At 43.1% G+C, this 14,490-nt stretch overlaps 1 pseudogene; it reads left to right on the forward strand.

The window, feature by feature from the left end:
- The first annotated feature begins 3,703 nt into the window (after positions 1 to 3,703).
- LOC103476342 (hexokinase-2-like) lies at positions 3,704 to 13,595 on the forward strand (annotated as a pseudogene).
- Positions 13,596 to 14,490: the final 895 nt, after the last annotated feature.

Here is a 14,490-nt window from a genome sequence, read left to right on the forward strand (position 1 = left end):
AATCGCTTTATCTCAGCGAAAGAAGTAATAAATGTACTTCTTCAGTTTACAAAGCTCCACAGTTAAGTTCCAATTTAGTTAGATGTTGAACAGCTTCAAAAATGCTGAAAAGCAGTACATCTGGCTGTTTTAAACTGGAATCAGGTCTAATTCTTATGTTTCAATAGAGTTGAAGCCAAAATCGCTTTATCTCAGCGAAAGAAGTAATAAATGGACTTCTTGAGTTTACGAAGCTCCACTGTTAAGTTCCAATTTAGTTAGATGTTGAACAGCTTCAAAATGCTGAAAAGTAGGACATCTGGCTGTTTTAAACTGGAATCAGGTCTAAATCTTATGTTTTAATAGAGTTGAAGCCAAAATCGCTTTATATCAGCAAAAGAAGTAATAAATTGACTTTTTTGGGTTTATTACGCTCCAAAGTTAATTTTCAGTTTATTTAGATCTTGGACAGGTCCAAAATGCTGAGAAGCAGTATATCTGGCTGTGTCTTAAACTGGAATGTTCCTTTTGCGCATGCGTTGTTCGAGCAATAATGTCAACAGTGTCACCTGTGACACATCGGATGATCAATCAGAGGCTATATAGCATGACGTCATCCGAGGCTCTGTTCCTACAGAATCTTCTACAGAACTGGCAGATCATGGGTAAACTGTCTACAAAAGTTTAAAAATGACAACATAGGTTTGCTATAACATTTTATTTAAGGAAAGAGGGACAGATCTTTAAACATATTTGACTCCTTTTTGACTGTCAGAATATATATCCCATCTGTGGAATCTATATTCCACAGACGAACAGAGTCCAAGAGGTTAAGCTTTGTACTGTATGAACCAGGGATACAGTACAAGTTGTGGTAACCCCAGTTTCACTCTGGTTGGAATCACTTTGATTCCTTGCAATGTCTTCCTCTCATTCTGGCGTGTAATGAAGCCACTTCTTGACAGTTTTACTGCAGTCCTGAGAGGGGTTAAAGAGGGGAAGGCTGGGAGGAGCAAGTGGGTGTGGGGAGTTTTGGGAGGGAGTAGGGGAAGATGAGAAGATGGTGAGGGGTGCCACAAACTGCACAGATTGCACACATGGAGGCCTTAGTCAAGGGGTGGGCAATCCTGGTCCTTGAGGGCCGGTGTCCTGCAACTCTTAGATGTCTCCCTGGTAGAACACACCTGGATCCAATAGCTGAATCACCTCCTCTGTTCAGGCAGATTCTCCTGAGTCTTGCTAACGACCTTGTTATTTGACTCAGTTGTGTTGAAGTAGAGACACATCTAAAAGTTGCAGGAGACCGGCCCTCCAGGCCTGGAGTTGCCCACCCCTGCCCCAGTCCCTGATGCAGCCGTCGCAGGTTCGATTCCCAGCCTTGGCAACCCTTGCTGCATGTCTTCCCCCCTTTCTCATTACCCCCTTTCTTGTCAATTAACTATCAAATAATGGCCACTAGAGCCAAAAAAATCTTTAACAAAATAAAATTTGAAAATTTAAAACCCTCACCTAAAATTAAAATAGTTTCACCCGGAGCCCAAGGAGGATGGGAGGAGAGTGGAAAGGGGGAGGAGGTTGAGGGGTAGATGGGCCTAGGTGAGGGGTGGGTGGTGGGGGGAGACGGGTGTGTGTAGAGGGGTGTGAAAAACAGCTTACATTGATTGAACATTTAGATCACGAGTTCTTCCCCAAACCTAGTCCTCAAGGCAAACTGACCTGCATGTTTTCATTTCAGCAAAACCCCGTTAATCAGACATCAATTAAAATCATGTGTGCCGAATTAGGGAAATGCCTAAAACTTACAGGGCTTGGAGGACCAGTGCTGAAACACACTGGATTCACCTTGACTATACTTTAAATAATTAAGTTCGATACCACGTTTGTATCCCTCGTCTGACACAATGACTCGAGCTAACCAGGGACAGATTCCCTGGTAAGCCACCGTGGCTCTGTGGGTAGAGCAGATGTCTTGTGGTCGGAAGGTTGACGGTTTAATTCCAGCTTCCTCCTGCCACATGTCAATGTGACCCCTGGGCGTTTAACCCAAACTGATCTGTGCATTAAGTGAATGTGACTCTAGTGTAAAGCGCTTTCAGTGGTCAAAATGACTGGAAAAGTGCTATGTAAGTTTATTTACCATTTTTGAAGTAAACTAAATGATTTGCGTAAGACTGACTTAAATCTGTTATCTTAAACATACTTAATAAATTTGTTAAAAATAAATAAAATTGAGTTGGATGATTATAATATATTGAATTGGTTAAACCTAATAAATTAAATTGGATAAATTTCATAAATTCAGTTGGATGAACTTAATTGGATTGCTTGTTGAAGCAATTCAATTAAGTTGGTTCCACTATTTTCTTTTTAGAGTGTGTTTTATAGGTGATCCACCATCATTTGTCAACTTCAACCAAAAATCAACCATTAATCAGACCTCGGCATTTCAGTCATCAGATTTCAACCACAAAACATTGATTCAATGACACAGTTTCAACGGTTTGATTGGATGGTTGTTTGATGGTTGATCCACCGTCATTTGTCGACTTCAACCAAAAATCAACCATTAATCAGACTTCGGCATTTCAGTCATCAGATTTCAACCACAAAACATTGATTCAATGACACAGTTTCAACGGTTTGATTGGATGGTTGTTTGATGGTTGATCCACCATCATTTATCGACTTCAACCAAAAATCAACAATTCTAACTATTTTTCAAAGTTGATTTAACATTGTGTGCTATCTGGGTATTTTCTGGTTGTCTTCTAGAGGTCTCCCTCTGTTACCCAGAAGTAAGAGAAGTCACTGGAAACAACGAGTTTTTCAACAATGGACATGGCAACTTAGGGGACAAAAGTAAAAACATCTTACTTTAAAATTATTTTATTTTGGAATTATACATCAGATAAGGTTGACATTTGCTGGTTGTGTTCTAGAGGTGTCCCTCTGTCAAACAGAAGTGAGAGAAGTCACTGGAAACAGAGTTTTTCAGAAATGGGCATGGCAACTTAGGGGAAAAAAATAAAAATGTCTTATTTTAAAAATGCTTTTATTTTGGAATCATACATCAGATCTGGTTGATATTTTCCGGTTGTGTTCTAGAGGTGTCCCTCTGTCACCCAGAAGTGAGAGAAGTCACTGGAAACAGAGAGTTTTTCAGCAGTAAGCACAGCAACTTAGGGGGGAAAAATAAAAACGTGCTTTTATTAAATAGGCTTTTATTTTGAAATTATATATCAGATCTGGTTGACATTTTCTGGTGGCTTTCCAGAGGTGTCCCTCTGTCACCCAGAAGTAGAAGTGAGAGAAGTCACTGGAAACAGAGGTTTCAAGCAATAAGCACGGCAACTTAGGGGGGCGGGGGGGGAGTAAAAGCGTGCTTTTTAATAGGGTTTTATTTTGGAATTAAACATCAGATCGGGTTGACATTTGCTGGTTTTTTTTAAAAGGTGTCCCTCTTCCACCCAGAAGTAAGAGAATGGAAACAGATAGTTTTTCATAATGTCCCCAATTATTTATGATACGTTATTTATTTTTGCAACTGCAGCGGCTGGAAATCTATTTGCAGTATATCAAAAATGGACCGGATGTGCGCTTTTATTGTGAAAGCAGCACGTAAATGGGTGTACCATACTGAGCTGTCGCGCACGTGAATATCTTGTAAATCTTGTGCGGGCCGGCTGTTCGAAGGGCCGGCTAGCTTTACCGCAGTAGATAACCGTGACTTAATGCAAAGCAACAGCGCAGTAAGTCACGTGATGTCCAGTCCACTAGATCACTGAGCAGACTTGCCATTTACGTTTAACAAAGGAATTTTAAAACTCATTAACTAACTGTTAATGTTTTGAATACAGCGTGCAGCTGCTGCCGAGTAACTGCCCGCACATGGATGCAGGCACATTAAGAAAAAGAAAGGAGCAGGAAATATTGGTGGGGACTGTCCCCGTCAGGTCAAAGTTGGTGGGGACTACGCTATGATATATATATATATGATCAATTTGATTTTTGGTCTAGATTTGGATTTGAGATTTAGAGCAAAACATTCTAACATGAATGTGCTAGAATCTAGTAGCTAGATTGAAACCAAGCATTGGATGCTCTGGATGGGTGTTTGAGGTTACTGTCCAGATTCAATTTTAACCCTAACGCTCTCCAAGTTCATTTCAGCCTCTGGCAGGTTTTCTTGCAGACCTGTCCTTCATCTTCTCAGAAACTGTGATTAGCTTCCCATATCATAATACTACAACCACCATGTGTCACTGTGGGGAAGGTGTGTTCAAGTTATTAGTTTTCCACACAACAGCCAAAAAGTTCATATTTGCTATCATCCGATCAGAGCACTGTCTTTCAGATGTTTACTGTGTCCCATCATTATTTGCAGGGGAAACAGCCTTCTTCTCAGTTACCAAGAGCATCATGGCTGCATCTCTGAATAATGCTGTATTTGGTGATGCTGTTTGTTCTCTTATGTTCTTTATCAAACATATGAGGCCTTCACAGAAGAGCTGAAACTAAAATGCGAATGACAAATCTGAAGGCAATTGGTCTGGATTTTCTTAAAGTGTATCAATTTAAGACTCCCTCCTGAGACAATTCACTGTCTGAACCCTTCTTTATTTGAAATGTTAAAATGTTAAAGAACATTTGTGTTTGTCCCTCTTTTTTGGTGTGCGAGTTATGGAAGAGGATTAAGGCCACTAGAAAAAAGAAAAAAAATTTTGACTTTAATCTCAGAATTCTGAGAAAAAAGTCTGAATTACTTTCAAAGTCAGAATTCTGAGAAAAAATTCTGACTTTTTTCTCAGAATTCTGAGATTAAAGTCAGAAGTTTTATTTACTTTTTTTCTCCCAGTGGCCCTAATCCTCTTCCGTAACTAGTTCATTGCAGCCTAAACATGAACAAATTATCGCCAACTCACCATGCTGAGCTAATCTTTAAAGCAGTGCTTTGCTGCCATCTGGTGGAGAAATGAACACTTGATCTGACACCAACTTATTGTTGCGCTTGCGCTATATTCACATTTATATTTCCTCACTGCTTGTGAAGTTATACATGTAAAGTGTGTGAAACAGCGTCTAATAGTTTGTTTGTATCTCTGTGCAGGTAATGAAGTATTTGGAGCCTTTCCTTCTTTACTTGGAGAAGCTGAATGAAGTTTCTGTTCGACTCCGGAAAGACATGATCTGAGGTCTGGGGAAACACGCACATCACAGAGCGGCTGTCAAGATGCTGCCCACCTTCGTAAGGTCAACACCAGACGGGACTGGTACGAGTTTTACTTTCAGTCAGAGCCAATTGATTTCTCAATTTATTACTGTATATTACTGTTTATTGCTATTACTGTATTTAAGATACGAACATTCGCTGTGACTTTATGGTAAATATCCTCACAGCGGATCGACTTTACATGTAAAGTGTCGGCAAAGGAAGGAAGAAAGGAAAGGAGGAAGGAAAACAGGAAGGAAAGAGGAAAGATGGTAGATAGGGTACAAGGAAGGAAGGAAAGAAAGAAAAAATGGGTATATAGTATACAAGGAAGAAAAAACAGAAAAATACAAGGAAATAATAAAAGAAAGAAAGACACAATGTTTGCTGAAGGATTGAGGAAAATGGGGAGTTGGGATACTAGAAAAGAAAGAAAAACACTAGAAAGGAAAGACAAAATAACAAAAACAAAGGAAGGAGACACTGAAGGAAAAAAAGAAGGAAGGGAAATTTGGAAGTTAGGACACTAGGAAGAAAAGAAGGATGGAATGATGAAAAGAGGAAGGAGCACAAGGAATGTGGAACATAGGAAAAAAGGATGTAAAGAAAATGGGGAGTTAGCACACTAGGAAGGAAAGATAGATGGAAGGACACTAGGAAAGGCTGGAGGCAAGACAACAGAAAACAACATAGGGAAGTAGGACACAAGAAAGGAAGGATGACAGGATGAAGATAGAACAAAAGGAATGAAGGACCAAAGAAAAAAAATACAACAATGAATGGAAGTCAGAGCACTAAGAATACGGAAAAACATTGAAAACGAAAGAGGAGAGGACAAGAGGAAGAAGGGCATAAAATTTTAACAATCAACACGGGAACAAAACCTGCAATGCAGATATCTTTCCTTGCTTTTATTTTCTTTTTCCACAGTTATCTAGACCTGGAAAACCCTGGAATCAAATTCCATAACATTTGAATCTACATAGGGAGTATGGTGTAGTTTAAAGCAATATTTCTCAACCCTGGTCCTCATCGCCCCCATGTCTTGCATGTTTTCGGTATTTCCCTTCTGCCACTCACCTGAATTGTATCTCTGGGTGATTAACAGGCTTCTGCAGTACTTGACGTCATGCAATCATTTGAATCAGCTGTTCTGGAATAGAGGCACATCTAAAACATGCAGAGTAGGGGGGCGCTGAGGACCCCCTGGTCCTCAGCGCCAGTGTTGAGAAACACTGGTTTAAAGCCACCTGTACTTTGTTTTCTGCATGCAGAGAAAGGAGACTTCTTGGCACTAGATTTGGGTGGAACACATTTTCGGGTGCTTCACGTCAGAGTGATGGAGGAGGAGCAGAAAATGCTGAAGATGGACAGTCAGATCTGTGCCATCCCTCAAGAAATCATGTTGGGAACCGGAGAACAGGTAATTCAAATATCCATCTTTATTAATATCTGACTTTTTGAATGCAACTAAAAGGTAAAATGTGGAGTAAAGCAAAACCAAAACTTATAAGCAAACTAAAAGAAATTGCAATGGCAATATGGTTAATTTGGGACTCAAAATTCAACTACAGCCATACCAAAACTGCAAAGAGAAGAGGTAATGAAAAACTAGTGATCAGAAACAAGTGTGCATCTTGACAGACATGATGTGAGGAAGAGCTCGATCGTTGAGTTTTTTGCATGTCGTGAGAAACAATTCGTACTGAAATATGAACTTTACAGGGGATGTAAGGTAATGGTGATGTAAGGTAATGTCTCTCTTGTGACAATCCTGTGAGTCAGGCAGCAGTCAGAAACATTGGGTTTTATGGACAAATAAAACTGGGTGTTATCAGTAAAGCAATATAAAATTAAGTTTCCTATCATCTAATGTGAAAGGAAAATAAAACAGGAACTAGTCTGGAACCCTGTGGAACACCATAAGTAGCTATAAGAACAGAATGTCATTTTTTTCTCGCAGCACTGGAAGAACGAACACATTTCTGTTTTGTGGGTATGAATTGGCTTTAAACAAAATGTTTGTGTGTGCTTATGTCCTTCCAGCTGTTTGATCACATCGCAGCCTGTCTTAGTGAGTTCCTCGACTCTCAGAACCTGAAAGGACAGACTCTTCCACTAGGTTTCACTTTCTCTTCCCTGTGAACAGAAAGAAATTGACATGGTCTGTAATCTCAGACTCCTAAAACTTGTTGGTTCATCACTTTTCAGAGTTGAAGACTGGTTCCACTAATAATGTGTATTTTGTGTTTATGTGAGCAGAGCATCCTGATCCATTGGACTAAAGGCTTCAACTGCTCCGGGTGGAAGGAGAAGATGTGGTGAAACTACTGAAAGAAGCCATCCATAGGAGAGGGGTCAGAGCATAATGCTTACTAGTCTCTAAATATTCTGACTTTCTTCAAAATAATTTTGCTGCTTTTGTCCTCTTCTTCATGCGATTTCAAAACTTTTCCTCATGAGACAGATCCCAGTCTAACAAAATGTATGTCATTTTCTATACAGGACTATGACATCAGTTCAGTTGCCATGGTGAACGACACAGTGGGTACGATGATGAGTTGCGGATATCGGGATCAGACCTGCGAGATTGGGATGAACATTGGTAGGGAAATCATCTGTCCTCAAATAATCAGTGAAGAAAATAAAACTGAAACCAAAAGAAAATAAACATTAAATTAGAAAAACTATAATAATAGTAAAAATATGAAATTACAATAAATGGGGAAAAAATGTGGTCAATAAAAACAAAGAAGTGCATAATTGTGAAATGGAGGGGGAACTTTTCACGGTTTTTAATTTTTTATAACTGAAAATCTGTGGCTTGTGTTTGTCTTCAACTTCTTTGTGGTTCTACTTTGTATAGCCAACATTTTCAAATCACTTCACTTCAAAAGTTACTCAAGTAAATGTAACTAAGTAAATGTTAATTACTACTAACCTATTGGTATTGTAAACTCTTAACCTAGGGAGAACAAAAAAATTAACAATTCTCAACAGATTAAGGGAATTTACTGGTCTAATCTAAAAAAAACTTTAGATTAAACCAGTAATCTAAAACTGGCCTCTTCAGTTTTATCAATGAACTGAAGAGGCCATGTATCTGTATATAGAGTTGCAGATACATCTTTTCAAAAAACTTAAAAATGACATATATTGATCACAAATTATGAAATTACTACAGGCAAAAATTAAACGAACCTAAATGAATTTATTAACTTTAGGTGCTGTGTCCTGTGCATGACTTCTCTTCCTCAACAGGAACGGGAACCAACGCCTGCTAGATGGAGGAGATGAAGAATGTGAAGCGTGTGGAGGGAAAGGACGGAAGGATGTGCATCAACACAGAGTGGGACGGCTTCGGAGATGACGGCTCCCTTGAAGACATCTTGACGAAGTTTGACAAGGTGGTGGACAGGACTTCAATCAACCCCGGAGTCCACACGTAGGTTTTAGCTATTATATTTCAGTCAAAAGGTAAGGTAATTTTATTTATATAGCACATTTTCAGCAACAAGGCAATTCAAAGTATAAGCTTTTTTTTTTTTTTTTTTTTTACCCTAGTGACAGTCTTTATCTTCTTCACCTTCCTACAAAATAGCTGTAAACATGTGGAACGCTTATGGAACACTGAGGTTTGAGTAGTAAAACAAGATTTTTTTTTTATTGTTCTTCTCAAAAATGTCCCGACGGATTTGTCATGGAACACCAAGGTAGCATGTTTAGTAGCTGGGAGGAGATTCTAAAGATGCACAGAAATGGTATTATTTTTTGTTGTTCATTATCAACAACAGAGAGACTTGGTCCTATCAACAACTAGACTGATCAAACTATCCCAAGATTCCTTGCATGGGCCATGCAGGAGATGGCAAACAAAGGAGAAGATAAATACTTTTAAATACAAGTACATTAAAATCTGGTGGTTAAAAAATTAAAAGTTTAAGGTATTGTGAAATAGACCCCCTCTCCTTGGGCTGCCACCTTATCGTGGTGGAGGGGTTTGAGTGTCCCAATGATCCTAGGAGCTATGCTGTCTGGGGCTTTATGCCCCTGGTAGTGTCACCCAAGGCAGACAGGTCCTAGGTGAGGAACCAGACAAAGCACAGCCCGAAGACCCCTTATGATGGACACAAACTTTGGATCTGGCGTTCCCTCGCCCGGACGCGGGTCACCGGGGCCCCACTCTGGAGCCAGGCCTGGAGATGGGGCACGATGGCGAGCGCCTGGTGGCCGGGCTTTTACCCACAGAGCCCGGCCGGGCTCAGCCTGAAGAGGAGACGTGGGTCCCCCTTCCAATGGGCTCACCACCTATCGGAGGGGCCAAAGGGGTCGGGTGCATTGTGCTAGGGGCGGCAGCCGAGGGAGGGGACCCTGGTGGTCTGATCCTCGGCTGCAGAAGCTGGCTCTTGGGACGTGGAACGTCACCTTTCTGGTGGGGAAGGAGCCGGAGCTAGTGTGCAAGGCTGAGAGGTTCCGGCTAGAAATAGTCGGCCTCACCTCGACACATGGCTCTGGTTCTGGAACCAGTCTCCTTGAGAGGGGCTGGACGTACTTCCACTCTGGAGTTGCCCACGGTGAGAGGCGCCGGGCTGGAGTGGGCATACTTGTTGCCCCCCATCTGGGCGCCTGTACGTTGGGGTTCACCCCAGTGAACAAGAGGGTAGCCTCCCTCCACCTACAGGTGGGGGGACGGGTTCTGACTGTTGTTTGTGCTTATGGGCCGAATGGCAGTTCAGATTACCCACCCTTCTTGGAGTCCTTRGAGGGGGTACTGGAGAGTGCCCTTCCTGAGGACTCCCTTGTTCTACTGAGGGACTTCAACGCTCACGTGGGCAATGACGGTGAGACCTGGAGAGGCGTGGTTGGGAGGAACGGCCCCCCCCGATCTGAACTCGAGTGGTGTTCCGTTGTTGGACTTCTGTGCTCGTCACGGATTGTCCATCACGAACACCATGTTCAGGCATAAGGGCGTCCATATGTGCACTTGGCACCAGGATGCCCTAGGCCGCAGTTCCATGATTGACTTTGTCATCGTCTCATCGGATTTGTGGCCATATGTCTTGGACACTTGGGTGAAGAGAGGTGCGGAGCTGTCCACTGACCACTACCTGGTGGTGAATTGGCTCCGGTGGTGGGGGAGGAAGCCGGTCAGACCTGGCAGGCCCAAACGTGTAGTGAGGGTCTGCTGGGAATGTCTGGCGGAGTCCCCTGTGAGACGGAGCTTCAACTCTCATCTCCGGCAAAACTTCGAGCACATCCCGGGGGATGTGGGGGACATTGAGTCTGAGTGGACCATGTTCCGTACCTCCATTGCCAAGGCGGCCTATCGGAGCTGTGGCCGCAAGGTTGTTGGTGCCTGTCGCGGCGGCAACCCTCGAACCCGTTGGTGGACACCTTCGRTGAGGGATGCTGTCAAGCTGAAGAAGGAGTCCTACCGGGCCTTTTTGGCCTGTGGGACTCCAGAAGCAGCTGATGGGTACTGTCAGGCAAAATGGCATGCGGCTCGGGTTGACGCTGAGGCAAAAACTCGGGCGTGGGAGGAGTTTGGAGAGGTCATGGAGACAGACTTCCGTACGGCTTCGAGGCGATTCTGGTCCACCATCCGGCGTCTCAGAAGTGAAGCAGTGCAGCACCAACACTGTTTATAGTGGAGATGGTGTGCTGCTGACCTCAACTCGGGACATTGTGGGCTGGTGGGCGGAATACTTCGAAGACCTCCTCAATCCCACCAACATGCCTTCTGTTGAGGAAGCTGAGCCTRGGGACTCTGGGTTGGGCTCTCCAATCTCTGGGGACGAGGTCGCCGAGGTGGTCAAAAAGCCCCTCGGTGGCAGGGCCCCGGGGGTGGATGAGATCCGCCCGGAGTTTCTTAAGGCTCTGGATGTTGCAGGGTTGTGTTGGCTTACATGACTCTGCAATATCGCATGGACATCAGGGGCAGTTCCCCTGGATTGGCAGACTGGGGTGGTGGTCCCCCTGTTTAAAAAGGGGGACCGGAGGGTGTGCTCCAATTACAGGGGGATCACACTCTTAAGCCTTCCTGGTAAGGTCTATTCAGGGGTCCTGGAGAGGAGGGTCCGTCGGATAGACGAACCTCGGATTCAGGAAGAGCAGTGTGGTTTTCATCCTGGTCATGGAACACTGGACCAGCTCTACACCCTCAGCAGGGTCCTGGAGGGTGCATGGGAGTTCGMCCGACCAGTCTACATGTGTTTTGTGGACTTGGAGAAGGCGTTCGACCATGTCCCTCGGGAGGCTATGTGGGGGATACTCCGGGAGTATGGGGTACCGGGCCCTTTGATACGGGCTGTCAGGTCCCTGTATGACCGGTGTCAGAGTCTGGTCCGCATTGCCGGCAGTAAGTCGGGCTCATTTCCGGTGAGAGTTGGACTCTGCCAAGGCTGCCCTTTGTCACCGATTCTGTTTATTACTTTTATGGACAGAATTTCTAGGCGCAGCCGAGGTGTTGAGGGGATCCGTTTTGGTGGCCTGAGGATCGCATCTCTGCTTTTTGCGGATGATGTGGTCCTATTGGCTTCATTGGAACGTGATCTGCAGCTCTCACTGGAGCGGTTCGCAGTCGAGAGTGAAGCGGCCAGGATGAGGCTCAGTGCCTCCAAATCCGAGGCCATGGTCTTGAGCCGGAAAAGGGTAGAGTGCCTTCTCCGGGTCAGGGGGGTTGTCCTGCCTCAAGTGGAGGAGTTTAAGTATCTGGGGATCTTGTTCATGAATGAGGGAATAAGGGAGCGGGAGATCGACAGGCGGATTGGTGCAGCGTCTGCCGTGAAGCGTGTATTGTACCGGTCCGTCGTGGTGAAGAGAGAGCTGAGCCAAAAAGCGAAGCTCTCGATTTACCAGTCAATCTACGTTCCCACCCTCATCTATGGTCAAGAGCTTTGGGTCATGACTGAAAGAACAAGATCACGGATACAAGCGGCCGAAATGGGTATCCTCCGCAGGATGGCTGGGCTCTCCCTTAGAGATAGGGTGAGAAGCTCGGTCATCCGGGAGGGACTCAGAGTAGAGCCGCTGCTCCTCCACGTCGAGAGGAGCCCGTTGAGGTGGCTCGGGCATTTGGTCAGGAAGCCTCCTGGACGCCTCCCTGGTGAGGTGTTCCGGGCACGTCCCACCGAGAGGAGGCCTTGGGGAAGACCCAGGACACGCTGGCAGGACTATGTCTCTTGGCTGGCCTGGGAACGCCTTGGTATTCCTCCGGAGGAGCTGGAAGAAGTAGCTGGGGAGAGGGAAGTCTGGGCCTCTCTTCTGAAGCTGCTGCCCTCGCGACCCGACCCCGGATAAGCGGAAGAAAACGGATGGATGGATGGATGAAATAGACCCTCTAATTGCATGTACTACAATTCTTGAAAATAAGAGTAGCTGACTTATACATCATGAAAACAAATTTTAAAATGAAAAAACAAACAAATTAACATTATTTTCTGTTGGTATAGCACACTGATTAATGGGCATTGTTGGTCATTTATCTTGCACAGAAATCAGAATTGTCAAGTTTTAAGTAGCAAAGCTAATCTAAAATTACCAATAACAAAACAAAGCATCCAGCTTGGAACTGAAGTTAAGTTGAATTCAACATAACTGAAGGACAATTAAGTTGAATTCAAAATAATTTCCACATACAAATTTCAACTTTGCTAAATGGAACACTACTACTCGTTCGTGGTTCAGTCATCCAGTATCACAACTGTTTGTATAAATCCTTAAAATAAAGTACTGCATTTTTCAGACCACAAGTGGTACTTTTTAGTAGCTTGACTGCTCCTCTGATTTATATTCAGGCGTGTCTTAAATATGTTTTTTTTTCTCTCTTCATGATGCATTTTTTGACTGATGCAACTAATACTCAGAAGTGACTTTTAATCCCAAAAAGTCAGTAAAACTTCTGAGTATCACTAATGGCATCCCAACTCATACCATAGTTTGAGAATGATGTAAAACATAAAGTTTCAATATAAAATGCTTAACCATCAGAGGGCAGCAGATCACAAAAACTGGGTAATCTGTCATTGTCCTGATGATGTGTTGTCCTGCAGCTTTGAGAAAATGATCAGTGGGATGTATTTGGGGGAAATTGTTCGGCGGGTGCTGATGAAGCTGACTGAGAAGAAGCTGCTGTTTAAAGGGAAGCGTCTGAGGCCCTGCGTACTCCAGGAACTTTTGAGACAAAGTTCATCTCTATAATTGAGGAGTAAGTGTGAGTAAAATATATATTCAGAGTCCTTATTAACCAGACAAGTTAACTATTAACTTCTTTGTTTTTTTTTCTTTGTGCATCGTCAGTTCAGGCCGGACAGTGGTCTGGAAAATGCCAAAAAGATTCTGACTGAATTGGGTCTGAGGTGGGATTTGGTTGACGCCCATGTGGTTCGACTTGTCTGAGACCATCTCCTCACGTTCTGCTCGTCTCAGTGCTGCTGCCTTGGCAACCATCGGCAACCGTATTCTTGCCAACCGAGGGCTGCCTCATCTGAAGACGACAGTGGGAGTGGATGGGACCGTCTACAAAAAACATCCCAAGTAAGACGCAAGACGAAATGCTTGATCTATCTTAACCTCTCAAAGTGATGATCAACAGCTCTCCTGGCCTTTTGAAAGTCTTTCAACTTCAGTTTTTTTAAATTTCCTACCTGGTTATTTGGCATATCATAGAACAGAAGTCACCAACAAGGTGGCCCCAAAGATGTGTATGGATGTGTTGCTCATGGAGCTGTTCCAAAAATAGGAATTCATTAATCAATAAATTATGTAATTAAAAGTCAAATTATGTTTCAAACGAGTAGCCCTTCATTTATTTGATTTCCTGTTTTCCAACTGACTAATAGGTGTTAGCAGTGACAGAGTTTCCTTCTTTTGAGCAATGCTATGTTTCTGCTCAGAAAAAATATCAAACTGATCAAATTAATCAGAAACAGAAAATTATTTTTATATTTCATAAATTTATTAGCAATTATCATGTAACATCAGAAAACACCATAAAATACTCTGAAATATTAAGACACTTTGCTTATTTAATGTCATAAATACCTAAATAACTAATGCTTCCAGTGCTTAGACCAATCAAAATGCTTGTGATAATACCAGCCAATCAGTGACGATCTCTTATTCATCAACGATCTCTGAAAAAAAAATCTTGTGCCAATTGTCAACAAACAAAGGTTTTGTGTTTTTAAGCATTATTTTTTTTAAGTCGGTACATTTTGTAGTTGGAGGAGAAGGTTGGTCAAATGTTCTATTTTAAAGTTTGTGTCAGACAATTCTGAAATCCTGAAGTTTTTCCACAAACA

Source organism: Poecilia reticulata, linkage group LG14 (genome assembly GCF_000633615.1).
Source record: "Poecilia reticulata strain Guanapo linkage group LG14, Guppy_female_1.0+MT, whole genome shotgun sequence".
NCBI lineage: Eukaryota > Metazoa > Chordata > Actinopteri > Cyprinodontiformes > Poeciliidae > Poecilia > Poecilia reticulata.